Genomic DNA, 27560 nt, shown 5'->3' with positions numbered 1-27560 from the left:
TGCTAATTTAAAACAAGCAAAACAAAGACCCAGCTTTGCTTTGGAACCATAAACTGCAGAGCTTTTATCTGTTAATAAGCGACGCCTCTGGCTGGCTGTGGCTCAGCCTGGGTCCTGTGGCCTGGCATCAGCGTGGGGAAGGGGACCTGAGGCTGAGCCAGCCTGCAGGCCTCGCTAAGGACACTGCCCCTTATTTGGGCGCAAGACCAAGGGTCCTGTTGTCACAGGGCTCAGAAGGATGGCTGTTCCACCTCGGGTGGCTGAAGTGGAGAGAGATTTCTAGCGGGAGCTAGCCAGAAAAAGGCTCATCAATGAGCTGATCACCTTCCTCCCACCTTCCCTTACTGCCTCTTCCAGGAAGACTTCCCAGCTCTCCTCTTCCTCTGAAATCCTACTGACATGGGATTCTGGGATATCAAGAAGCTCTAAATCAGTCACCTTCAACATTATCTGGAAACAAGATACAAACTATCAGGAAGTCCAGCTGTTGTCAATTAAGTGATAGGATGTATATGGGGTGTAGACTCCATCTATTCTTAGTGTAGACCCTTGAGGGAGAGAGGGATTGGTCTGAGGAGTATGACTTGGAACCACTGATCATGGCTACTTTTTATAGAAAGTAGCAGCGGGTTCTGCTTTATATAATTCCCGTGGCTTCCAAGGGCATATTCTGTGTTGGGCACCATGTGGCTTATTTACAATCCACTAGCACATCTAATCCGCAGCTCAGGCCAGTGAGGTAGGACTCTGTCCAGACTTTGCAGGTGAATAATCTGAGGTTTAGTGGGATAAGGAACTTTCCCAAGGCCCCACGAGTGGCAAGTGGCATAGCCGAGATTCTAACCCAAGCCTGTGAGGTAGGAAAGCCTGGTCTCTGGACCACAGTGCTCACTGCTGTTCCCCATCTGCCACCTATCCTGTCCCGCATTGCAGGGAGGGTCCAGTGCAGCTCTAGCAGGGGATTTGTCCCCACACAAGCCCACTCACAAGTGACCATCCATATCGTGATATGCTGTCTACCTCACCTGACCTTTCAACCATTTTAGGATTCCCCCAAAGGGCTTCTTTGCAGGGGAGCATGGAACTTCCATCAGCAGCCATCCATCTGCCCAAAACCAGGCAGCTGGCCTGTCCCAGGCCTGTCACGAGTTGGCCTGTTGCACACAGTTTGCAAACCCACTACCCCTCAGACTGGGACTTGACCCAGACACCAGGAAACTTTGGTCTCCTTGTTCTTCACCACCTGGATCAGGTAAGGCCAAGACAAGAGGTAACTCTGGTCCTATCTTCCTGAGGCCTCATCTTATAGATCCACAGCTAGAGCGTGGATGAGAAGGGGTAGAGCTGAGGGCCAACAGTGCCTGACTGAGGGATCTCTGCTCAGATCCATAAAGGACTAAAGCAAGGTCCATTCAAAGGTGCAAGAGGCTCAGCCTCTCAGAGTCCAGAGAAAATTATTCAAGTAGTTGAGAATCATTCATTCCCTCTTGTATCGCCATCATCCTAGTTCTGCCTTTCCACTGTTCAGTTAACCCATTCTTTTATAGATACATCAACTTCCACTTGTCCTCCTGTTCATTTCTGCATTTATCCATCTCTGTAGTCATCCATCCATCCATCTATTCAACCATCCACCCACCCATCCATCCATCCATGTGTACATCTATCCATCCATCCATCCATCTATTCATCCATCCATCCATCCACCCCAGGATTAGGAAAGGAAGAACGGACTTCTAGGCAGAGTGAACAGCAGCGAGTTAGGGCTGAAAGTGTTGGTAGGGTGTGTTCAGTTTGACTGTGGGGTCTGTGTGTATTGAGAGGACCTGAAGATGGGCCTGGAAAGGCAATAGGGGAACAGATGATTAAAGCCCTGGTGTATGGGCAGAGGAAGGCCAGGGAACCCCCTGAAGCAGGAGAGAAAGATATTTTTGAGTTCAGTCTGACAGCTAGGGAGAGAGCAGTTTGGAAGAAACAGAGGCCGCAGGCTAGCAGAACAGCCAGGAGCCTGTTTGCGGCAAACAGATAGGCAGTGATCAGGCTGAGCCCAGGCAGGAACTGGCAGAGGCAGTGCGGATGGAGAGTTAGGGATGATAAGACCAGAGCAGAGGCTTTGGTCTGGGTGTCAGTTACACAGGGGTGCTCTGTTTGTGAAAATTTGAAAGGCTGTCTACTCATGGTGTAGGTACCACTGTGTATGTATATTCTACTCCAGTTTTAAAATAGAGTAGGAAACATCAGGGTAGATATTTAAGTCTCTTGTCTGGGTCTCATCCAGGACACTGAAGTGGCTGTCTGAATTTTTCTTATAAATTGAGAGCTGGTTTCTCCCAACCAACGCAGAATTGCTTTGCTCAGAAGAGAAAGACGAGGAGGATCTAAATTTTGAACTACACCTTGCAGAATGGGAGGACTTGGCCAGTAGTCATCCCATTCACTGCCATTGATTAAGCTCTCGCTATGTATTTCATGATTCTAAGGCACACTTTTTTTTTTGTTTGTTTGTTTTAAGGTCTCTGAAACCATGACGCATCATACAAAAAGTGACATGTTGTAATTAACTAGCTCACCAGGCAGTGTTTTCTCTTTCTTAGAAGTCCATAAAATAATGGTGTGATTATAATCCATGGAGTCTTATGTTCAAGAAATAGGGTATTGTGAGCTGGTGCTTGGCCAAGTGCTTGGCCTTCCTCATCTTCACGACACCTTATGGGTCATCAGCTGTGGTTTTGTCTGTTTCCCAGATGAGGAGCTGAGATATAGAGTGGGAAGGTCACTCACTCAATGTCACAGAGCTAGTTAGAGGTGGACTTGGGATTCCAACCTATGACTCTTCAAATCTGGGAGGATCTTTGGACAAAGTGAGAGTGAGTCTGAGGCCCAGAGGGTGGTGGCCCCTCCTTCACACGGCACGAGACAACCAGGTCCACGGCGACCACCATCACCCAGCCCATCATCTTCAACGCTGCCTCTGGTCACCCAGCCCCGGTCCTGCCCTTGACCCTAAACCCTGGGATTCTACCACCCCTCCCAGGAGGGCTCCAGGCCTAACATCAGCAGTGACCTCCGCCGACCACGGAGAGGAGGGGCTGGAATGAGATCTTAGGGGAAAGGGGGAAGAAATTCCGAGCCCAGCTGGTTTCCCTCACACAATGCAGATTTGCTTAAATAGGAATTAGGATTAGTGCTGGATTTTGCCTCTCCTGGCAGACTGGTAATAAATTAATCTCCTCTTAGGCTGCAGGAAGGCAGAATTCCTTCGAAGGCAGGAGACAGCTTCAGGCTCAGGAGTGCAGAACCTGAAAAGTAATTCCGTTATTGAAGGGCCTTGCCCGCACTGCCTGACACGCAGCCCACAGCAACTTCCCTGCAAGGCTGCAGCCTTTAATTTTGTTCATGTGTGACATTCACCCCGGCTGCATGGCTGATGGGCACACTTGACGTTAATACGTGTTCCTCACAGTCCCCAGAGCTCATCAAAGCTCATTATCAGTTCTGAGCCTGTGAATGTAGTTCCTAGCTCAGGTGGGCCAGGAACTCAGAGATGCCCCAGGGAAGTGGAGTGGTGGACATCCGTGTGAGTCGAGAAATAAACTCCTCCTTGCCTAGGGGACTCGGTCTCCCAGGCTACCGGAAGGTGAACAGAAAAATAACTCTGTAGGCAGAACCCTGGGTTCAAGTTTGCCTCCAACAGAAGGGGTTCATTCTGTTCTGCTGTTTGAGGGGAACTGATCCAGTATCTTGGGGAGATAGTTTGTCAAATGTGAAGTGTGCAGAGCCTCTGCCCAGACATCCCACTTCTAGGCATCTGGGCTTAGGAATTGCATAAACATTTCCACACAGATGTGGGGACAAAGGGGTTCACTGCCGCAATGTTGTAATGGCCAGAATTGGAAATATCCCTCGTATCCTTAGTGGGAGAGGTGAATGAATTGTGGTCCACACCTACTGTGGGTACCGTGCAGCTTAAAAAAGACTCAGGAAGATGCGTGTGTGCTCACTCTTGGGTGTAGACACGGTCTCACTGATAACTGGGGCTGTGGAACACTTGTAAAATCTCATTTAAGCAAAAAGTCACGCTGTCTGCATGTAGGTGCCCATGGGCACGCACATATGTGATTACATAGAATAAAATCTAGAAGGTCATATGACAAAGATTTTGCAGTGGTTCTACGTGTTAAATAGGATGAGTGGGTATGGAAGAACTTTCACTTTTGTAGTTAAAAATGAAAACTAGGTACACATACATATACATCAATGTCCACATGTATGTGTACGTACATGGATATGGCTGGATACGTATGTAAATGTTCCTATGTGTCATGAATTCCTCTAACTGTAGCCTTAATCCGGCCCATGACACATCAGGCTCCCTGGCTGACACTGCCTAGGTGGACGTCTGAGGCAGAGGTGGCCAAATAAAACAAGGTCATGTCCTCTGGCCAAGCCCTGCTCCCCATCAGTCAGCAGAGAGTTCTGAGAACTTCTCTTATGCCTCGGGTGCACCAGTGCTGGGCTCTGCAGGGTAGACCTTGAACTCATTGCTCTCCTGCACCTCACCCACTGTGGAGGTGGCACGTGCAGACTTGACTTCCCACAGACCTGAGTTCTTGTCCCAACTCTGCCCCATTTCCACGGTATGACCTTGGGCAAGTTTTAACTCCTCTGAATGCATCCTGGTCCTCATTCCTCAAGTGGCGATACTTTCTCATGGGGTTGTAGAGGGCATCTGGATTATTGTCATTATTATTTGACACAACATGAAACTTGATCGGGGCTTCTACTGTGTGGGAGGGAGGGAGAGACGAGAGAGGAAGAGAAGGGGGAACCTGGCCCTCCCTGCTCTGCAGTAAATTTTGCTCTTTTGCTGCTCAGCTGTGCATGTGAACCAGCTGGTCCCCTGGGACTGGCTTAAGCGTTGGCTGGCAGGTATGTGGTCTGGACTTGGTGATTTTGTTCCTTCTCCCGTGACCTGGGGACTCTTTATCAAACTGACAGAAAGGAGGTGGAGGGCAGAGGGGAGAGGCTGGACTTCTGGCCCCTGCACTCTGGGGCTGAGTTGGCATTTTTACCACCAAAGATTTCTCTGCTTACTCTTACCTCTTCATGGATACCAGATCCTGAAAGTATTGGTCTGCCCCAAAGTCTGCATTCATTAAGCCATGATTAATTCTTTTTTGCATTTTCAGAATTACTCAGAAAGCCTTTTTACCGCCTGAGGAAAATGGAGTTCCCACACCAAGTTGATAATGTTCTAGCTAGGAGCAAAGAAACGCAATGTGCTGCTATGATTAGCACGCTCCACGTCAACCCAGGGACATTGTACAGGCTCCCGGGCTGATTCTGGAAACCTGAAAATATGTCCTGGTCCCTGGGCTGTGGGGATGCTGTCCTGAGATCCTCTGTGGGGCTGGGTGTTTGCTTTTGTCTTTCTGGCCATGGGAACCTTCTGTGCCTACAGAGATGGAAGGAGAGAGAGGGTACACATCTGGACCAATGGTCCCCAAAAGCCACATGCCCCCCATCCCTTGCCTTTTTAAAATGTATTTCTCTTTCTTCTCCTTTTAGAGTTTATCCTGAAGCCACCATCTGAAAGAGACCTCAAGAGAATCTTGACACCCCTGCAAGGAAAAGACACCAGTTGAGAAAGGTAAGATTGGCAACATGGGGGGCATGGATCTTAACTTATTCAAACAAGAGGATCTAATCTCCCCTCTCCCTGCCCTCCAGACCCTCCGTTTCTGAGTGATAAAGCTCTTGGCTCATGCTGGGAGGTGCAGGGCAGGCAAAGGGTGGCTTTACTCTTGTCCCCAGCCCCAGATGTTTGTTCAGTGATGGGGAGCAAAGGTGAGGGCTGAAGAGAGGCTGATGCCGAAGTGGGGTCTCTCTGAGGCTGGGCACCGCCCACTGAGAGGAACACAGGGCATGGTTGGTCCTTGGAATCGATCCAGGAAGTGAAGATTAAAGGGTTGAAGAGGGTGAGCCCTCTGCGGGAAAGCAGGGTTCCTGGGGGCTCACAGAGGGTCCCCCCTCTGTCAAGGACCCCTCCTTTGCCTCCCCCCTCCCCCACACCCGCCATGGTCTTGGAATTGTGGGAAGGAAATAACTTCCTAGGTGATTTCAATCCCCTCCCCATCCCAGCCCACCCCTCCCCTGATTCCAGGACTCTCTTTTTGGATAAAGTTTAAATCCACAAGGACTAGGATCAGTCACCACATTCCATGATGGAATTGGGAACGGAAAAGCCTCAGTCTGCTTCTGGGGCTCTGGAAGCTTCTTGGGGTGCCCACAATCCCAGACTGGTGATGGGCTGGGTTGCCTGTGGAGGGTTCCTGAATGAGGAGCCAGGACATCATCCTCTGGCCCAGTCTGTGCCACGATTGTGCCTCTGGAGTCTTTACAAGCTGTTTCCCTCATTGGGCCTCATTGTCTTATCTGTAAAATGGGACAGCAGTGACTTGAATCTCTGTTCTAGCCTGCATGTCCTCAGTTGCTGAGGTGCCAAGACCAGGGCTGAACTAGAGAAAGTGACAAGTGTTGGGGGGCAGCAGGGAGGCACAGATGGAGGCGGGACTTGGTCAAGGCTGTGGAGAAGAGACAGACTTTGAAAGCTCTGACGAGATTTGATTGCCAGTCTTAGGCAAAGGATGACTCAGTGGAAAGACCACAGGGTATGAGGTGCAGATGGAAGTGGGTTTGAGTCCTAGCTAATCAGAAGAGTCAGATCAACCAACATTGATTAAGGGCTTCGCCGTCCAGGTGTAGGGCTGAGCATATTTCCTGTACCAAGAGCTCTGTGATCACCTCCATCTTAGAGAACAGAAAACCAGGCCCTAGAGAGGATGAGTGACTTGCTCGAGGTCACACAGCAGTGAGTAAAACGGCTAGCATTTGAAGCCCCTGCCTGAACTACCCTGCGATTCTTGGGTATTTTGTTTACCAGCTCTATGACTTGAATCTTAAGGTTAAAAACAAAACAAAACAAAAAACTTTGAGCCAAATCACCTCTCTGAAATTCCACTCCCTGAAAAGACATTAAAGTCATTTGTTTCCTTGTCTTGAAAGTTTCTTTTGTTTTTTTTTTTTTTTTAAGTTTTGGGCTCTTCATAAACTCTCTGTGGGGCCTGGTTTTCAGAACTCTAAAATGGGAATATCACATCTGTTCATGGGGTGGTTTGGGGTGATGAAGATGAGACAAGGGAGCTGAAGCAAGCTCCCCGCACCTGTCTTCCCCACACACCCCCTCCACCTGCCTTCCTACCCCTAGGGCTGCTGTGAGGGTGGACAGGGTGTACATACTGTAAAGTGCTGTGCCCGGCCACCTCTTGTGCCCAGGATTGGGAAGCACTCAGCCTCTTTCCAAATCACTGATCTGATATTTGCCTGGTCTCTAAGCTCATCCTCTCAACTTTGGAGTGTGCCTGCTGGCTGACAGGAATTATTTTAGGCTGGAATCCAAGGCAGGGTGGCTGGGTCCCAGCAGCAGACAGAGCAGGGTGAGGCCAAGGCCCTCCTGAGTGGACAGTGGCAGAGGGGTTGTGAGGCCCGGGGCTTGGGTAGGGGGTAGGGGCGCTCTCTCCCTCCCTCCTGCAGCTCACCCCGTTCCACTGGCCACCTGGGCCATAATCTTCATTGTAAACCTCCTGGCAGCAGCTGCCCTGATCCCTGCAGGAAGCTATCACCTTATCTCAGTGCCTGGATCCCGCGTGGTTTTCTTAATCAGGAGAAGGTGCTGAAGCGAGTCCAAAAAAGCTTAACTTCCTCAGAATCTTTCTCCATCAGGGGAAGCCGTGGGTCTTGGACAAGAGGAAAGAATCTCTTTAAATACAGAAAAAAACAGCAAGGGGGCTGTTGTTCTTGGTTTATCTTCAGGAAGGTTGCCGTGGGAGCGGCGTGATTTAGCCTTGCCCCTGTTGTTAAGTCAGGAAGCAGAAATGTTACTGAGTCACAGGGAGAATGTAAAGATGACCCTCGGCCACAGGCAGACAGGCCTGTGCTGTTGTGGGAAACCTTTGCTGGGGTCTGGGAGCTGGCTGAGCCCCAGCTCTGCCTTCCAGTAGCTGTTTGACTCTGGGTTAGTGATTTGATCACCCAGAGGCTCAGTTTTCTTATCTATCAAATGGGCAGCTAGCGTGCAACCCTCCCCGCCCCCAACACTGGGTGGTTGTGAGGGCAAGGAATCACCAGCAGCATGAATGCTCCTGTTTGCTTTGAACGAGGGCGAGGGCAGCCCCCCCTGGAATAATGTGGCCTCCCAAGGTGACCTCCTTGAAGAGCTGCGGGCTCTCAGGAAATAAAAGCTGGGTGTTTGTGACTGCACAGTGGGGTTTCCCTGGAGACACATACCTCTTTCCATGCGTGGTCTAAAAACAGCCTGAGAGTAGGGCCTGGGCTGTGTCAGCTCTCTGCTCTGACACCTCTGGGACATGGGGCCATCTCGGGTGTGGACAGTTCTTCCTGAGCCTTTATCCCATGGTTTACACTTCACTCCTGGTGATCTTTCCCACTTCCCTCCTGTAGATCAGCCCTGGTCCTCCCCACACCCCAGGAGGCAGGGATTAACAAGTTACTTTTCAGTGAGGACAACTGAGGTTCAGAACAGTGGTCAATTACTCTGGAGTTCACTTCTAAAAAGGTTAGGACCCAAACACTGGGCTCCCGCCCTAAGGACAGTGTGTTTACCATAGCACCCCACAGCACCCGTGGTGCCCACAAAGGCACCCCTCCACACCTACAGAGGCACCACCTGTGTGTCCACAGACACCCCACAGCACTGCAGAGGTTTCCCACGGAGCACACAGAGGCACCTAAGGCATTCATGAAGCACCTCCCAGGACTCACAGCATCACCCCGCGGCATCCATGGTGGTCCCCAAGTGTCCACAGTGAGTCCTGCATGCCCACAGTGACACACCCCAGCTCCTAGGGTGGCACTGCTCCTGTGTGTAACTTTTGGAGGAATATTAGTATACTGTAAAGCTCCCCAGGTGGTTCCAATGTGCAACCAAGGTTGAGCACTACTGGTGTTTAGAGGAAGACAAGGCACAGTTAAGGAGGCTGGTTGGGAGGCTGCCAGAATGATCCAGGCCAGTACAGGGTGGAGAGGATGTGGCGCTGAACTAACGCTTCAGTCACGGGGGTGAAGAGGCCATGAGAGAGTTGAAAGAAGTTAGTGAGGGAGATGTCCTGATTCACCTTGATTCTGGGAAGGCTTTGAAGCCAAAAGTGAGAAGTCAATGGTCCACATGAGCTTGTTTAACCTCCCCCCCCCAACCCAGTGTGATCTGGAGGAAGATCTTGGTCCCAGCCCACCTCTGCTCTACTGTGTGACCTTTGGCAAGTTGCTCAACCTCTCTGAGCACCCTCATTGCCTCTCTAAGGGGAATCAGTATTCCCTGCCTGCCCATGCAATGAGTTGGGCGAGAATCAAATGGGCCAGCTCTGCAGAGGCTGGAATGGGCTTAAAGGGAATGGAATGCTTGGCAGATTCTCGAACCCAAATTTCCTGCCAGGTGATTACCAGTATCTGCCTAACCGTCTCCAGGGACTCGGGGTTCATGGCCTCCACTGCAGCCTGTGTTGCCTTGGGCTGCCTTCGGCTGGCTCTGACGGGTCAAAGTGTCTCCTTGTGCTGAGTTGAAATCTGTTTCCTTGTACCCTCTGTCTACTTGCCCCAGATCTGCTTTGTAGGGAGCAAGCACCACCCCTTTCCTTCCAGGTCATTCTCTGGCACCCATACCCCAACTCCTTCTCATCTGCCGGCTGCAAGGTCGTGGTGACCTCCACCTCCCTCTGAGGGTGCAGGTCTAGGTGCTCTCTGGACTTCTTGCTCTCTTGACCCACCTCTGAGCAGACTCTGGCCTAACTTGACACTTTTACAGTTCAGCCCTCAGAGCTGAGGCCACTGTGTTCTGAGCCCAGCCAAGGTGGGTGGGACCATCACCTCCCTCAGACCAGACCTTTTATGTCTGCTCATGGAGCCAAGATGGCCTGGGGGTCCAGTGATTCCTACATCCATTTGGGTTCCAGCTCCCATCTTTTCGTTGACCAGGTAGAAAAAGGGACTCATTCCTGCTACGTGCCTCACATTTTCCATGTGTTACTTGTAAATCCTAAAGCGGTTTAACCCAAGAGGGAGGGCATAGCTTTGGGATTAGATGGATTTCAGGGTTATTTTTTTAGCTTGGGCAAACGAATTCAGTTTACTCTCCTGTTACATGAAGACCGTCATTACAATTGCAGGCTTTGAGGTCAAGAGTAAATGGGACAATGGATATCAAGTGTGTAGCCCACTGCCTGGGAAGGAGTCAGCGTTCCAGAAAGTGGTGGATATCATCACCTGTGTCCGTGTCAGCCAAGTACCAGCCTTCCTTTTTGCCCAGTTCTGACTGGTGGGGCCCAAGCCCTGAGTTTAAGCACAGGAAGGGGCAACAGCCCCGGGCTTCCCCTCCTGGCTTCCCCCTCACTCTCCGGGACATGTATGTGAGGCGACAGGTTGACAGGTTCTCATCACCTCTGTTTCCTGCTTACTCAGCCCAACTTCTGCCAGAACTTTCTGACCTCAGGCCAGCCCTGTGTCCACATGTAACTCATGGCAGCAATCTCGTCCTTTTCTGCTCTCTAGGCTAGTTTCAATCCCAAACCTTTCCTTCTTTTTCTTTTTCAAGTGGTTTTAAATTTGCACAAGAAAGTTCAACCCCGGACCACAAACTTGTTGTCCCTAATGGGAGGCTAAGCTGGTGTTCTTCCCCTCCGATACGCCCCCTCTCCCTGACATGGTTGGCTGTGAGAGCAAGGCCAGACCAACCCGCTCACTCCTTACATCATGGAGAGGTAATAGTAAGTCTAAATTTCCTCATCTAAAGAATGAGCAAATCATTGCTTTTCTGTTCATGCAGCAAAAATTAGCAGAACATGTCCTTAAAAGGCACTGTCATTATTTTTAATATTGACATATATGCACATTGTGAATCATAGCTGAAGAGATTTCAAACAGCCAGGTGTGGCAGAGACGGAGGGAGTAGAAACCCCATTTTCAGACGAATGCCAGCATCAGAGAGGGGAAGTGACTTGCCCAAGGTCACACAGCTATGAAATGGTAGAGATGAGCCTAGTCTACAAGTCTTCTGACCTGAACTGATGATCATTCTGTTGTATCCAGCTGCCTCTTTTATTACTTAAAAATGTAAAATAATGTGTTTTAATTAATAGCCTACAAATAAAGGGAAAAGTCCAAATCGGCTGGCAGTGCTGCTTTGTTAGCTGTAGTATAGTTGGTTTATTACCTGCCCAGAGCTGCTGATGTGAGAAGATATACACGAGGCCATTCCCTGTGCTGTGGGGCTCGTGGGGGAGACCATGGTGTCTCCCTTTCTGGGCTTTGGGCAGGGCTATGTTATGAAAGAAAGGCACTGTCGGATGCAGGGAGGAGACTGGGCTCTGGAATCTGAAGCCTTTTTTTTTTTTTAAATAGACTTTACTTTCTAGAGTAGTTTTAGGTTCACAGCAAAATTGAGGGATAAGTGCAGAGAATTCTCATGTTCTCTCTGTCCCTACACATCTCTGCCCACAAGTACCGCCTCCCCTGCTACTGACATCCTGCACCCAGTGGTACCTATATCACAATTGATGAACCTGCATGGACGCATTGCTGTCACCCAAAGCCTAGAGTTTACACTGTTTCTCTGTTGCTGTTGGACATTCATTCTATGGATTTTGACAAATGTATAATGACATGTATCCACCATTATAGTATCATACAGAGTACTTTCACTGCCCTAAAAATCCTCTGTGCTTTGCCAATTCATCTTTCCCTCCCTACAAAGCCCTGGCAACCACTGATCTTCTTAGAGTCTCCATAGTTTCGCCTTTTTCTGAATGTCATAGAGCTGGAATCATACAGTTTGTTAGCCTTTTCAGATTGGCTTCTTTCACTTAGTAATATGCATTTAAGATTCCTCTTTGTCTTTTTATGTTTTGGTAGCTCAACTTCTTTTTCTCCCCCTATTTTTTTATTGTGGTAAAATACACATAACAAAATGTACTGTTTTGACCATTTTTAAGTGTACAGTTCAGTGGTGTTAAGTACATTCACATTGTGCAACCATTCATCTCCAGAGCTCTTTTCATCTTGCAAAATTGAAACTATTCCCGTTAAACAATAAGTCCCTGTTCCCTTCTCCTCTCAGCCCCTGGCAACCGTTACTCTATCACTGTGATTTTGACTACTCTAAGTACCTTATATAAGTGGAGTGATACATTTTTATTATTTTCTTATTGGCTTATTTCACTTAGCATAATGTCCTCAAGTTTTATCCATGTTATAGCATATGTCAGAATTCCCTTCTTTTTTAGGACTGAATAATATTCCTTTGTGTGTGTAAACCACATTTTGCTTATTTATTCATCTGTTAGTGGACATGTGGATTGGTTCCACATTTTAGCTATTGTAGTGGGGTGAGTGTAGATGGAGAAGATGATGGGGGGGATGCAGGATCTTAGAGAACCTGCAGGAGGTGCCCATCTAGGACACCAGGACAAACAGATCTTATTTTGGCATCGTCCCGGGAGCTGTTGAGTAGCGTGGAACGAGGAAGAGAAGCCAGTTGCAGGGGCACACCCTGGGCTTAGCCCACCCTGAAGGTGAGCCCTGCTCAGCTGTCGGTGCCGACATGAACTGCACTAGGGCACGCCTAGCACGTACAACACCTGGGGAAGATGACTGGTTAATACTTGCCTCCTCTATGCAACAAAATTATTTTCAGTAATAGCAATGAAATCAAACCCAATTCTAATAATGGCCAAAAAAGAAACACAGTGAAACTTTCCTTTCAGTGACCTTCGTATATATAACCTTCATATATATAATTGCCAAGTCAACAAACAAACAAATATTACAGCATAAAAAGGGGGAGAAAAGTCATGGGTTCACACCTTTTTAAAATACTTTTTTTTGTTGTTGTTGGGGGGAGGTAATTCGGTTTATTTATTTTTCTTAATGGAGGGTTCACAGTTTTTAACTGCATTAATGTATACTTTCAAAAAAGTGAAAAAAATCCATGAAGAAATTTCCAAAAGAGTGAGCTCCACAAGGCCAGGGAATGAACAGAGGTGGCAGCAGTGGCAATGATCTGTTTCTGTGTCCTCTACGCTGTCCTTGCCTACTTCAGATCTACTCTTTTTTTTTTTTTTAAGAGGGAAAATAATTAGGTTTATTTACTTTTCTTTTTTTTTGTAAAGAGAAGGTACTGGGGATTGAACCCAGGACCTTGTGCATGCTAAGCATGCGCTTTGTCACTTAAGCTATACCGTCCCCCAGTTCCACTTTTTAAACGCAAGAACGTCTAGTGGCAGAGGGACCGGAGAGGCGAACTACGTCCAAAGAGAACTCCAGTGATTCTGAATCCTTATTCTCACAAAGAACACGTGTGGCACAATCGGCTTGTATCAGGGTCTGGCTGTGTAAGTGGGTGTTCTCTGAACTCACTTCCATGTAAACGCAATGCTTATTAGAGGTGAAGTAATAAAAACGTGCTCATTTGAAGCTTACATACTTATTGCTAAAACTCAGCCTTGACTACAGCAATTGTTTAGAACTTGAAGCAATGAAAGGTTTTTTTTTTTAAGGCAGAGAGTTATGTCATTGACATTGTTTAGAATCATCAACGTTTAGTCGGTTTTATGTTTGCTTTTAAATTCCCTCCAGAGAATCCATCCCCCGCTGCCTGCACCCTGCACGGACTACCCTGTGGCTGGTCCTGCAGTGTGACCAGCTGGTTTCCAGGTGGGACAGTTGCAGAAAGACCTTCTAGGTGTAAACTGAGGAGGGAGGCAGGAGGGAGCCTGGCATCCCGAGGGAGCCTGGCATCCCGAGGGACCCTGACTAGGTAGGCATTAGGCTTCAGTTCCTAAAGGCAACCCTGGTTCGGAGTACCATCTGAGTACAGAGTCTGGCATATGGAGATTCAGGCACTGAACGCTTCATCCACCGGGTGACAGTCTGCCCGACGTGTCCCTCCTGGGGACACGTCCAGTCCCCCTCAGTGGGAGCCCTGCCCTCCTCCCTCCCTCCCTCTTTCTCCTTCCCTTTCCCTTTTGGCAGAGCAGTCCGTGAAGACAGCCGTTCTAATGAAAAAAATCTCATAAATACCAAGAGATAAGGATCCAGGGCTTTTGGTTTTTATTTTTGCGGAGACTCTCTGGAGAGCCTTTTTGGTAGGAAATATCCCTTTGGAGCTGAGATTTTTCTCCCAGGCTTCAAAGGCGGAGCTGGCTTCTTAGGCACACAACGTCTGCTTAAACTGAACTTGAAATAAGACACAGGCAAGCCCCATGGGAGAAGGACAGGACAGAGCATGAGGGTGAAGAGTCTGCTTTCTGTCCCTGGGGGAGGCACCCCAGGTCTGTCCCTGTGTCTGGCCGCGCGTCCCACTGCTGGGCAGTGGCTCTGGGTAAATGCAGAGCACTGAGGAGCAGGGGTCCTCAGGCCAGAGGCTGGGTTTGTGCTGCCTGCTGTCCAAACAGGACCCAGCCCCGTGACTGCAGAGGCCTTTGCACCCAGGAAAGGGAGTAAGGAGAGCCCAGAGTGGTGGAGCTGCTCCCCCAACCTGGGAGGTCCCATGGGCCCCAGGAGCCTCTTTCCAAGTGGGGATTTCCCACCTCTTGGCTTTTGTACCAACAGATCCTCCCTCTCTCGCTCTTTTTAAAGTTCCTTCCTTCCTCCCTCCATCATTCACTGAACATCCACTGGGATATAGGGATTAAAAACTCACAGCCCCTGACTTCAGTGAGTTCGAAATCTGATAGAACAACCTGGTTACTCTCAAAGACAAGGAGAGTCGAGCCCTTTGTGTGCATGTGCGTGCGAGTGCACACTGTTATTGTTACGACTGTAAAACAACGTTACAGAGAGCTTGGGAAATGAAGGGAAAAGAAATCATTCAGGCCCCCTCTCAGGACAAGAGGCCCATTCGTTTCCTGCTTTTGTTCCCACTCAGGCGCACATTCAGCAGAGATGCCCCCAAAAAGTCTGCTGAGTTTGGCTTCCTGCTTTTCTTTGGGCACTGGCTCCCACTGCATAACAGCCAACACCGTGTGGGATTCCCTCCTTGGCAGCACCAGGCTAGGGGTCCCCGCTGTGGACAGGCTGCTTGCTTCCAGTGTGCCCCCATTTAGATGCTAGATGTATGCCGTCTGGAAAAGGTTGCTAGATGTAGCAAATGAAACCATAGGAGGCCCAGGTAAATTTGAATTTCGTATTGACAGTGAATACTTTTTCAGTATTTAAGTATGTCCCATCAGTATTAGTCCCGTGGATTATTTGGAACATAAGCTAAAACATTATTTATCGTTTATGTGAGATGCAAACTTCACTGAGGATCCTGGACTTTATCCGGCAACTCTGTGCCTGGAGTGCCTTGTTGCATGTATGTGGTTGAAGCTACTTTATTTAATGATGGAGAAAACTAGCTGGCTGTTATGTTTTCTTTCCATTTTGTGGGAATCACTCACCTAACTTGTATCTATCCCTGCTGGGTTTTTTAAACTTTATTTTTAATTTTGGGGGGGAAGGGTGGTAGTTAGGTTATTTATTTATTTATTTATTTATTTATTTATTTATTTATTTATTTAACGGAGGTACTGAGGATTGAACCTAGGACCTCATGCGTGCCAAGCACATGCTCTACCACTGAGCTATATCCTACCCCCTTCTATCCCTGCTCTTGATCATTCCTCCCTGACATCTTGATCTCCACCGCTCCGTGGAGCACTTGGAGATAAAGGATTCCAGCCCTTGTGGTCCCTCTAAGCATATCCTTTTCCCGGCCTCTTTCTGGGAGCTTCCAATGGCTGCAGATGTTTGGTTTGCTCCCTGTAGGGAGGAAGAGGGAATGGTGGGAGGTGTGAATTAGCACTCCCCCTTGGGCCCGTGGAGCTGCTTCCCCCAGAGCTCACCAGCATCTTTGGCAGCCATGGATACAAGCAGTGTGCTCGTCCTTGCCCTGTTGGAGGGAGCAAAAGTTTGAGGATGTTGGTCCAGGGCTGCAGACCCTCACAGGTTTATGACATCTTTCCATCGATGAACTTATTTTTCATTCTAAGGCAGCTTCAAGGAATGCAAATATAAATCAAAGTGGCAGGCAGTAAAGAAAAAGAAAAGATTGACTGGAGAGTGGGAAGACAGAGTGTTGCCTTGTGGTTAAATGGATTTTCTGTTTAACTGAGGGTTAAGTAGAAAACTCGTTTTGATTCATCCTCTGCTGTTGCAAATCTTTCTGAAATGGATTAGCCTGCTCCCTGGTTTTCCTAAGTGCACCATAATGACCATAATTGAATCTCTTTGCTGGCAGAGCATCCTGTGGGGCGTCGGGACCCACTGCTGTAAATGTCAGTCCTCCAGGTGCAGCCAGTTTGTGGGCTTTAGAGCCTGGGGCATAGGCTGTGTGCTGTGCAGTGGCCCTACCTTCACATCCGCTGCCCTCTCACTCTGTGTTTCCAGCCATGCTGGACCCGGGGCTCAGGAAGGGGCCATTTTACTGACGTGGAGACTGAGGTCCACCAGGTGAAAGACTTGGTCCGAGTCACTCTGGCTGGGAGAGGAGCTGGGCCTGAAGCCAGTGGAGGGGCGGTGGTGAATTGGTCCAGCTTCAGATCCTGGCTCTCACTTCCTGGCTGGAAGAAGACCATTAAGCTTCATGAACCTCGATTTCTTCATCTGTGAATTGGGCATAATAACCTTTCCTTACAGAGCTGCTGATGAGATTAAGTGAGGTCATCATGTGGGTGGGTTGCACACTCAGGCCTTCACATATTTCAAAGAAAAATGGCACACATCCCCCTTTTCCCCCAAAGTCACACACACCCTAGTCTTGGGACCCTGCATCCAGCTTCTTTCCACTTTGCCAGCCTCCCTCCTCTGTGTCCTAGTAGTTTTGCCAGACACCAGGGCCAGAATGTCTGTGTTTGAGTCCTGACTCCTCCCCCACTTTCCGTGTGGCTCAATTTCTGGGCCTCAATTTTCCTATCTAGAAAATGGAGTTGGTAGTAGCTGGTCTCCTAAGGCTGCCATGAGGATTAAAAGCAGGAGAGCTCATCCTGTGGCCAGTGTGATGCAAGGATTTGCCATTGTCGTCCTAGGACTTGCTTCAGTGAGTCCAGGTTAACCAAGCTTTGCTGGATTTGGTCCGTAACCTGAGCGTGTTAACAGGAGTGAGCTTTGGGCATAAGCTCCTGCTGGTGCCCCAGGAGTTTGCATAGCCAGCCTGGGGAGGAGGAAAGAGCCCCTCTCTCTTGAGCCTGATTCCTGCCACTGTCTGGCTGATGTCTACCCCCGCCCCCCAGGTGCCAAGGGAAAGATGCTGAGAGGCTGCCATGGTAACTGATGACAGGCCCTGGTCGCTGGATGGAAGACTTCTGCCCTAATGGGGCTCCCACCACAGGGCCCCCTGCCCAGGGCTCACTGCCCTCCAATAGCCTCTCTGTCTGGGACCCTCCACATGCCCTCTCCATATGTACTGGATTTCTAGCATTTCAAGAAGAAATTTGTTTTTCTCCTTATCAAGGGATATACTTGGAGAACAGAGGCCTCTGTGTGTGACCTCTGGATTCTCCCCAGGGTTCGGGGTTGGGGAGGACACTTCGCCAAGCCAGACCCTGGCCAGTGAGGCCACCTGTTCTGGCCTCTGGACTGCTGGGTCCACAACTCCCTGGGTCTTGTCAGCAAATCTCCTCTAGCTCCGGAGTGACCAGCGCTGACTCCTGTCAAGGACCACCCCCTGCTCTTGAAGTTACCCACTTCCGGACACCCTCTGGGACTCTTGCTGGGTGGGGGTTTGCAGCTAACCACAGAGTCACCTGGTGTTTTAGGGCAGGGACAACAGCCTACGTGCAAAGCCTCGGGTAGGCTGGTTTATTTATGCGTTTATCTTTCATGGGAAGGCGGAGAGAAATTGTGTGGTTTGTGAATATTTACAGGCAAATTACTACAGGGAGGAAATGAATTCATTCTCTCTCCTCTCCCGCTGTTAACAGATCACACTGTGGTTCCCCACCGCCTGCCTCCCACAGCCCTCCCTTTTCTTTCTTGCAATTCCTTGTAGTCTTTACTGCAGCTCCAGAAGGGGCAGCCGGGTAGAAGGGTCAATATCATTCACCGTGCGTTAACTGAGCACCTACTGTATCCCAGCCCCAGTTTGGGTGCTGGGGCTACTGAGGTGAGCACTGCATCTACCATCATGGGTCTCCCCGTCAAGGGAGTGTGTGGACAAAGAACAGCATTTCTGTTGGAGGAAACAGTTGCTTTGAGACTTGGTTGGGGAAGGAGGGCTGGACAAGATGGGCTCTGTCCATATGACTCGGGAAGGCTGGGCAGAGGGACTGCCTCTTGTCCTGGGCCTGGAAGGATTTTTTTTTTCCCCCAGCAGAAAGGGTAACTCAGGCAGAGAGAAGAACACAAAGCCTTGGAGGTGTGAAGGATGGTGCTTCCTTGGGGGCAGGGAACCTTCTGGTGGGTTAAACATAGCACCTGTGCAACGAAGCAGGAGGAAGGGGAGCTGGAAACGTGGGTTGGGCTGGATCACGTCTGGTTTTGAGCTGGGGAAGGAAGGTGCCGAGAAGGGAAGAGGTGGTCTAGGGCAGCCCCATTTCCAGAGGTAGCCAGGCTGAACACGCCTCCCATTGTAAGGGACCAGGTTGGGAAAGAATGGGCTCTATGGAAAGAGGGGGTTTCTCCCTCCCCTCACCTCCTCCTGTGTTTGCAGGAAGAACAAATGAGAGGCAGAAGTGCTGTCACTCCCTACTCCCTTTTCATGACAGACATCACTAATTGATCATGGCACTTTCGCTGGACACCAGAAAACTCAGTAAAACAAGTAAGGCAGGCACTTCTAACCAGTGCCAACCCCCTCCCAGGGGAGGAAGGAGGAGGCCTTACAGTGGACAACTGGACCTCAAGGTAGCCTCAGCAATGGATTTCTGATGAGAAAATTGCTTCTTCTCCCCAGGCCTCAGTTTTCTCATCTGTAAAATGGGGAGAGGGGTGGCCCATTTGATATTTGAGGAAATGTCCAGTGCCAGCCAGCATTTGTCAAGCCACTTATTCATTCATTCTCTCCACATTGTGCACCTACCATGGTTGGCACTAGGGAAGGGGTTCCCAGGAATATACTGGTGCATCAAGCAGCTAAGACCTGGCCTTGGTCCTGGTCTGAGCTGACAGCCCTGTGGTCTGTGGTCCTCAAAATCACAAGTGTTGTGGTCAGCTATGACCAATGGCAGGGCTGGCCTTGATTGTTCCAGAGAGATGGCAGTCTGTGTGGCCACCCATTCAGTGGCCAGAGGGCATGGCAGAGGAGTCCCTTGGTCCCTGGGCCCACACCCCCACCCCCTAAGCAGTTGGTCAGATGTTATCAGGTCCAGTCTGTGCAGTGGGAGCCTTGGCTGAGCCCCTGGATCCTGCTGAGCTGAGGGAGGAGCTGGTCTGGCCACTGTGGCCCTTGTGAGGACCACGGGCTTGTTTCTCAGCTCCTGGCCTACAGAGCTCTGCATTATCTGGGACCCTTTAATCCGGATGCTGAGCCCAGCAAGGGCTGCAGGGAGAGAGGGAAGGTTGAGTCAGGGAATAATCCTGGGCCCAGGGCAAGTGCCCTCTGAGGCTAGTGCATTTCCTGATGCCTCCTGTTTCACGTATCTCTCCCTCCATCCATCCATGCATTCATTCACGCATTCATCCACCCATCATTCATTCCAGCACACACTGATAGCAGTGAGCCAGGCTTCATGGTTCTGAGGTTTGTTAAGGAGAAAATGACATGGGGCCTTTATACTTGATTTTGACCCCAGAAACTCTGGAATCCAATTTCTGCCACTTGCTAGCTATATGACCTTAGTCATGTCCTATCGTCCTTGAGCCTCAGTTTCCCCACCTGTAAAATGGGGATCATGGTGTCTTATCCCAGGTAGAGTGCTGGGCCCTGTGGATGGCAGCCTTGAGCACCAACTTGGGGACTTCTGTGTCCATCATCAAAACCCTCCTGGAAACAGGGATGACATGAGGCGAAATAAACTCCGGGCAGTCCTGCAGCTTCCTGGGGCTGGAGGGAGAAGTGGGGACGTGGGGGAAGAGTTTCGAAGTACTGGTGGGTCTTTGGGCCTGTCTGTGGAATGCCTACTTCTCAGCTACGGTTGGTCAGTTTCTTTTCTGTCCCTTTAAGAGAAAGCAATTGAGAAAGGACTGGCTTATCACATACATTAAGGAAAAACGATGCTCTAGAGGTTTCTGCAAAGGGCTGGAGGAGCAGCCAGAAACTGACGGCTTAGTCGTCGTGCGGCTGCACTGGAAGTCCCCGAGCCAGCCATGCACCTGTAGAGATGGGATAGTGAAGCAGCCTCGCTGGTACCTGCACGTCAGGCCTGGCTGGAGGCAGCCCACAGTCACTAGGTTCCAGTGAGAGACAATTTCCCTCCTCACCTGGCTCCCCTCCCCCTCCCCCCGGGCCTCCTTGATGCGGGGCCAGATGTTGGAGCCGCCAATGGTCTGGGGGAATGAAGAGGTGGCTGAGTGGCTGTTTTTTTTTCTTTTTAAAAAAATATTATTACACTTTTAATTAGTTATTGGAAAATATGATGGCTAACTTCTTGAGAAGTGAGACAAACGTGTACTCGCATGTACAGCACACACACAGGACTACTGTCAGCTCCTGGATGGGTGAGATGCTATCTTATCCACCTTTGTTGCTCCAGGGCTACCATAGCACACAGTAGGGGTCAGCAGATCTTTGTTGGAAGGTGAATGAATTAATGAATTAATGGAATGTTCCAGCAGCCTCTGTGCGCCTTTGTCTCTTCTCCTCCGTCCCTGGCATGTTTGGTAACAATGCTAGGCAACAGAGCCTTTAAAAAATGCGGAATGGGAGAGATGTCGGTTAAGGGTACAAACTTGCAACTAGTAGGCAAATAAGTCCTGGAGATCTAATGCACCTTCTAGTGAATATAGACAACACCGTTGCATTATAATCACCAAACTTGCTAAGAGCCTGGTTCTTAATTATTCCCACCTAGAAAAAGCAATGATAATTATGTAACATGATAGAGGGGCTGTTGCTATAATGACAATCATAGTACAATACGTAAATGTAGCAAATCAACATGTAGGACACTTTGACTTTACAAGATATTATATATCAATAGATTTCAATAAATAAATAAATGCACTTGTATTAAATAAATAAGATAGTTAAAGGATTTTTATGTATATTCATCCAGTGACTTTTTGTCTTTTTCCTAAGAATTTCAAACTTTACCAAGGTATAGTTTATATACAGATCTAAAGTGTTTGATCCATTTTGATCTCATTTGTACCCATGTAATCCACATTCCCAGCAAGATAGAAGACTTTTTCATAAGCCCAGAAAGTTTCCTCATGCCCCTTCTCAGTCAACCACTGATCTGTTTTCTATAACTATAGGTTGGCTTTGCCTGTTCTAGAACTTTCTATAAATGGAATCCTACAGTTTTCACTCTTGCATCTGGCTTCCTTCACTCAGCTTAATGTTTCTGAGAGTCATCCATGTTGTTGCCTGTGTGGGTAGCTCATTACTTTTTATTGCTGCATAGTATTCCATCTTATATATACATAATACTGTGTTCATCCATTCATCCTTTGATGGACATTTGGGTGCTCTCTATTTTTGGCTACTGTATAATCAAGCTACTATGAACATTTGAGTACAAGTTTTTGTGTGGGCACATGCTTTCTTTCCTCTGGTGTAAACCCAGAAGTAAGGTGATTGCATTGTAGGGCAGGTGTATGTTTGACTTACAAGAAACTGCCAAGCTATTTTCTAAAATGGTTGTACCATTGCACTCTTCTACCAGCTGTCTGTGAGAGTTCCAGTTCCTCCACAGCCTGATCAGCACTTGGTATGCTCAACACAGCTTTTTGATTTTAGACATTCTATAGTTGTGGAATGTTATCTCATTGTGGTTTTAACGTGCACTTCCCTATTTGGCTAGTGAAATTGAACATCTTGTCATGGCTTGATCTCATTTGAATATCTTCCTTTGTGAAATAGCCATTCAAGCCTTTTGCCCATTTTTTATTGGATTGTTTGTCTTTTATTATTGAGTTGAAGGAATTTTTTAATTTCTAGAAGAAAGCATGGGAGAATAGCTTCACAACCTTGTGGTAGGCAAAGATTTCTTAGACGGGACATTAAAAATAGTAACCATGAAAGGAAAAACTGATGAATTGGACTTCATCAAAATTTAAAACTTCTGCTCATTTCTGTTAAGAAAATGAGTCAGAAAGCCACAGACTGGAAGAAGAAAATCACAACACATGTATCCAGGACGTACCACAACCATTTATGAGGATGGCTTACACTGGGCACTTGTCCAATCCTATGAGGTCCTACAGATCCCACTGAACTTCCAGCACTCACAGGATAAATCCCAATATCCTCGATGTGGCCTCAAGGCTCTGCCCACCCTCACTCGCTGTGTGTGCCAGTGTTGTGTGCACTGGTCTCTCAGCCTCTCAAGACTATAAACGCTTCCCCCTAGGAGCTGCCTTCACAGAGGCTGTTCCTCTAGAATACACTTTTCCAGGCTGTTCATGCAGATCCTTCGCCTCCTCCACCAGAACTCATCTTCAGTGTGCCTTTATGAGGCGAACTTCTCTGGACCCCAGAGGCATAGCCTGGCTCATTGCCTGAGCTTAGATGGGAAGGGAGGGGTCCGGATACAGCCTGCATTGTTGGCTTGCGGGGAGAGATTGAGGTGTGATTTAGAACCCCATCCTTTGACTCAAGAGCAAAATGCCAGATATTTAATGACAGGTGGATGCTGGCACTGACCACCTGGAATAGACACTGGTCATCGTACTGGATCTCAGAGGTCCCTGCAGGGACAGATGTCCCTCCTTTAGCTGCTAGAGCCTGGGGAGGGGTCGGGAGGCTGTGGGAAGACTTTGGAGCCCAGAGCAACAGCTAATTACCAACCAGTGCCAACGTATGGCAGGATTTTGTGCTGGTGTGTGCAGGCGAGCTCTTGGCCCTGTCTTGTCAGCCTTCTGTTCCTGGCTCATGGGCTTGTTTTTACCCTATATTCTGTAAAGCTTTTTAATTCTTTTCTTTACAATAGTGATGTCAACCCATTACCTTCCCAACAAGACTTCAGATCATGAGAATGTGTTCAGGCATTAATGCCCCCACCGCTGCCCCTTGGACCTGTTGAACCCCTTGCCATCAGCTCTCTCGGGACCCTGTGCTATCACTTCTCATAATTCTCTTGACATCACAAAGTACTGTTGTAATATTCTTTGTCCACTGTGTGTCTCCATCCCTGGCCAGCAGCCTCTGAAAAGTCTTTTGCCGTGTCCCCAGCACTCAGGGCTGAGCCCGGCACACAGGAAATGGTCAGTAGATACTTGACCAGTCAATAAGGGTTAACGAACCACCTGGCCAGACAGACAGCCAAGTACATTCTCCCATTTTCCCAGCTGGGAAACTGAGGCTCCAGGAAGCTCAAGGGCTTCTTCAGGGTCTCACAGCTGATAGGAGGCAGAATCAGGAGCAAAAGGCAGCTCTGGTTTCTAGGATTTTCTGCCCTACAACAGCTGCATTCCTGACTTCTAAGTTTCAACTCAATAATGCAAGTGGTGAAGACCATAAGAATGTGGAGTATTATATAAATAACAAGTATTATTAAAAATGTCTATGGTGATTTTAATCATCCCTAACCACGATATAATGAGACAAAGTATTATTCTAAATAAGGGCAAGGTTAGTGCTGAAATCCAGATGTTTCAAAGGGGCTGAAAACGGCTCGCGTGTGAATGCTTCCGTTGAACAGTGATGAGATCCAAAAGGATATTTATTAATAAATGTAGGAAATTAATTACAATAATACATTAAACACATGAGTATCCACTGCCCCAGCACAGAAACACCGAAGGCCCCACCCAGCCTGAGCTGGCCTTTTCCCATTCCGCATTTTGCATTTATTCCCCTCTTGCTGTTTTGGGTTTTTTTTAATGGCCTTTCCACATCCGTTACTTTGATACCTTCTCTTCATTGATATATTCATTCAGCAAATTGTATTTTGGCCCACACTGCAGCCCACTGCGAGTTCTTGCCACAGAATATTTGTGGTTTTGGCAAGGTGGTTTACACCATTCATAGCGTTCCCTTTGTCCTGAGGGTCCCCCGGCTCTGTTCCACTCTGTATGCATTGGGTTATTGATTGGACCTGGCAAAGCAGAACTATGCTCCTGGGCCCTCTCACTCTTGCCGCCTGCTGATCATTGGTGGTGACAGGGCAGCTTGCTGGGATGGATGGCTGAGGTTAGAGGGCAGGGGTGGGAGGTGCCCACGGCAGCAGAGGACTTGGGCAGAGGGTTATGGACCCTTGCTACTTACTATCTGCATGACCTTGGGCAAGTCACTGAACTCCTAGTATTCCCCATTGCAAAGTGGGTCCAACAATAGTGCCCACTGAATAGGCTGCTTTGAGGACTGGGCGGCCAAAGCCCGTGAAGTACTGAGTATGGTGGGAGGTACTAGTTAGCTGTTACGATGATCAGTTGAGACAAGGGCACCATGGATGCTGCCCACAGGTCTAAACAGTGTTTGAGTCTGGGGTTTACAGACCTTTGCACACCCACTGTGCTCGTTCAGGCTCCCGATGCTGTGTGAAGTAGATGGGGCACGTGTGATGTCCGCATTTGACAGACGAGCAGACTGAGGCTCTGAAAGGATGAGATTTTCTTGCAGTTTCCCGCTGGTAAGTGACAGAGCAGAGCTGAAGCCTCCTCTCTGTTCCGTGGGCTCCCACCCCAGCCCTCCTCCTGCTGAAGGGTGAAGTGAGCTTCAGGGGCGGGGGGTGGTGGGATAAGCTGGCAGGGAAGGAGGCTCTGTGGTTCTGTGCTTTGAAACCTCGTATTAGGTAGATTCAGAGCAAAATCTGGTGGCAGCCTCAGAGTACCTTCCTGCCAATTTTGTGGCATCTATTACCCTTAAGGGACAATGGGTAGGGCCCCACTGGTGGGTGGAAGTTGCCCAGGGATCTGGGACAGTGTCAGGACTGTAGTCCGGTGGAAGTTGCCCAGGGATCTGGGACAGTGTCAGGACTGTAGTCCCTTCCCCACCACCTGCGCAGGGCTTGTCCGCTTATATTGTTAACTCTTGTTCCATTTCTCTCCATCCCACCGTTGATGGTGATCTTAGGAATGCAAACCATTTTTACTATTAGCCAGAGTAGGGCCTTATTAGGAAGGGGTGTATATGCTGCTTGTGGGGGTGGAGACAAGACGGGACAGGGTACAACAAAGAGAGAGTAGATTCTGAAGCTAAACAAATCGGGGCAAAAATTTCAGCTTTTGAAAAATAATGACATAAGCAACCTTATTTGAGTGCTTCCTGTGTGTTAAGCTCATATTACCCTCAAGGACGCACTCAACTCCTCACGTTGACCTGGTGCTATAGTTAGGAGTCCTCCTTTACAGATAAGGAAGCTGAGGCTCAGGGAGGAGAATTAACTCTCATGCCACCAGTGAGGAGCACACTTGGGATTCGAAAGCAGCCCTATTGGATTCCAGACACAGCACGTTTCCCACCCGCAGTTCAGATCTTTCTACAGCTGTGAGTGTGCGGAGCTGACAGAATTCACTTGGTGGGGCCCTCGGGACAGTTCTGGGTGCTGGCTTGCTGGCTACTGGAGGTTGATTCTCATCCTCTTAACACAAGGAGGCAGAAAGAGGGAAGCAGTGGGCTCAGAGGACAAGAGCCAACTTTCTTAGCTTCCCTGGGTCTCAATTTCCTCCTGCAAAATGGAAATAAAAAATCTGATCTTACAGGGTTGTTATGAAAGTCAAAGGATATAAAACATTCAGCACCTGGCCAGGTCCAACACAGACACTGAATAAGTATTGATTGGCAGGTGTGAATATCATCTCTGACCAGACGAAATCCAGGGATCAGGCTGACCCGCACTCCGGCTAGTAGGAGATGCTTTTCAGGTGATCCGTAATTGCTCGTTCTTTGCTGAGGCTACTCTCTGGAGCTCTCAGAAGTCCCCCAGTCTCACCTGCTCGCCATTCCCAGGCTGCGTGTCTATCTTAAAGCCCCTCATTATAGCCCAGGGCAGGCAGCCACATGGGGACCTGCTCAGAGGCTGGCCCAGGTCAGGTGCCTTCCATCTACTCTCCTTGGCAGATCAGGTAGCATTATCCCCATTTTACAGGTGAAGAAAAGGTTGCGAATCCGGAGTTTGAAATAGGAGCTGGCTGGGTATACTCTTTTCATGCCTCTTCTTTCGTGGGTCGTGCCGGGGCCCAGAGACCCTTTGGGCAGGCTGAGGCTTTCCCGGGACCCTCAGTCCCCGGATGGCCATGATTATTAGCAGCGTGTCTACCCCCTTCTCAGCAGCTCTTGCAGCAGTTCTGTCCCGTGGAACTTTCGGTGAGGATGGAAATGTTCTATGCGTTCCCTATCCAATGTATGAGACACATGCCGCACTGGACACAGGGAGTGTGACTAGGGTGATAGGCAGATGACATTTTAATTTTATTTAATTTTTATTGATTTGCATGTAATAGCCACATTTGGCTAGTGGCTGCCATATTGGAGAGTGCAGGCTGGAGGAGGGATTTCCTGCAAAGGGACGTGTTTGACAAGAGCTGGGGGCCCCTCGCCAGTGGCTTTGTTTCTCTTGTACCTGGAGAAGCTGGCCAGGATTGAGGAGGACACGTGTCAGAGTTGATTTTACACTGATTCCCTCCCCACTGCTCCAAGGAGAGGAGAGGCCAAGGGAAGAATCCACGCGCCTGGCTGCCTTTGTCTTTGTGCAGACCAGGCTGTGCAGGACACCTGGGCATCCAGAGAGGACCGGGATCAGAGAAGGAAGAGACGTGCAGGTTTTCTCTGTGCAGCAACCTTGCAGCACCACTCTTACGTCAGTGGCTGGATTTCATTCACCCAGGGAGAAGGGAGTGTTGTATGAATTCATCAATGAATTCTTTTCACAGCTTGTGAATGTTTACGCAAGGCAGGGCTGCGATCCTCAGAGAAGCTAAGGTTCTCACTTCCCATTAGAAATAAGTCATGGGCGGAGGAGTGAAACCAGCACCCGATGGTGGATCTTGTAGGATTCTTCCCGTCTTTAGCCATCAGCCAGATTAAACTGTCCAATTTGGAGGCTTGGGAAGGAAAATAGCTCTATTGGTTTTTCTATCCATGAAGAAAAAAGCTCTCCATGATTTGTCTTTTCCTTTGTGAACTTGCTATGTGGCCTCAGACAAGGTACTCTGAACCTCAGTCTCCTTGTCTGACAAAGGCAGGGGAGGATACCTTGCCAGGGGGCTTGTAGGAATTTGCTGAGACAAAAAGAGGCCGTGATGTGGCAGAGGGAGCTGTGTTCATGAGGAGCCTTCAGGATTAGACGCTGATCCAGGAGCAAGCCGGGGTGAATAGTGTGCCAGAAACCCAGAATTACGGTATTTGTGGAACGAAAAGAGAAAAAACACTCCACATCAGTGGGAAATGAGTCTTTATTTTCATAGTCTAT

At 48.9% G+C, this 27560-nt stretch overlaps 1 protein-coding gene across 3 annotated transcripts in view; it reads left to right on the top strand.

Annotated features, from left to right (window-relative positions):
* TSPAN18 (tetraspanin 18) overlaps positions 1-27560 on the top strand; it is a 173170-nt gene that overhangs the window by 25457 nt on the left and 120153 nt on the right. For 2 of the 3 annotated variants that reach the window (XM_031459746.2, XM_031459748.2), the window contains exon 2: positions 5569-5650. The gene's annotated coding sequence lies outside the window, so the exon portion shown is untranslated. Of the gene's footprint in view, positions 1-5375; positions 5481-5568; positions 5651-27560 lie in introns of those variants that run through there. The other variant, XM_011000615.3, reaches the window with a different exon arrangement.

This window comes from Camelus dromedarius, chromosome 12 (genome assembly GCF_036321535.1).
Source record: "Camelus dromedarius isolate mCamDro1 chromosome 12, mCamDro1.pat, whole genome shotgun sequence".
Taxonomy (NCBI): domain Eukaryota; kingdom Metazoa; phylum Chordata; class Mammalia; order Artiodactyla; family Camelidae; genus Camelus; species Camelus dromedarius.
Note: the sequence above shows the minus strand (reverse complement) of the source record. Positions and strands in the feature narration are given on the sequence as shown.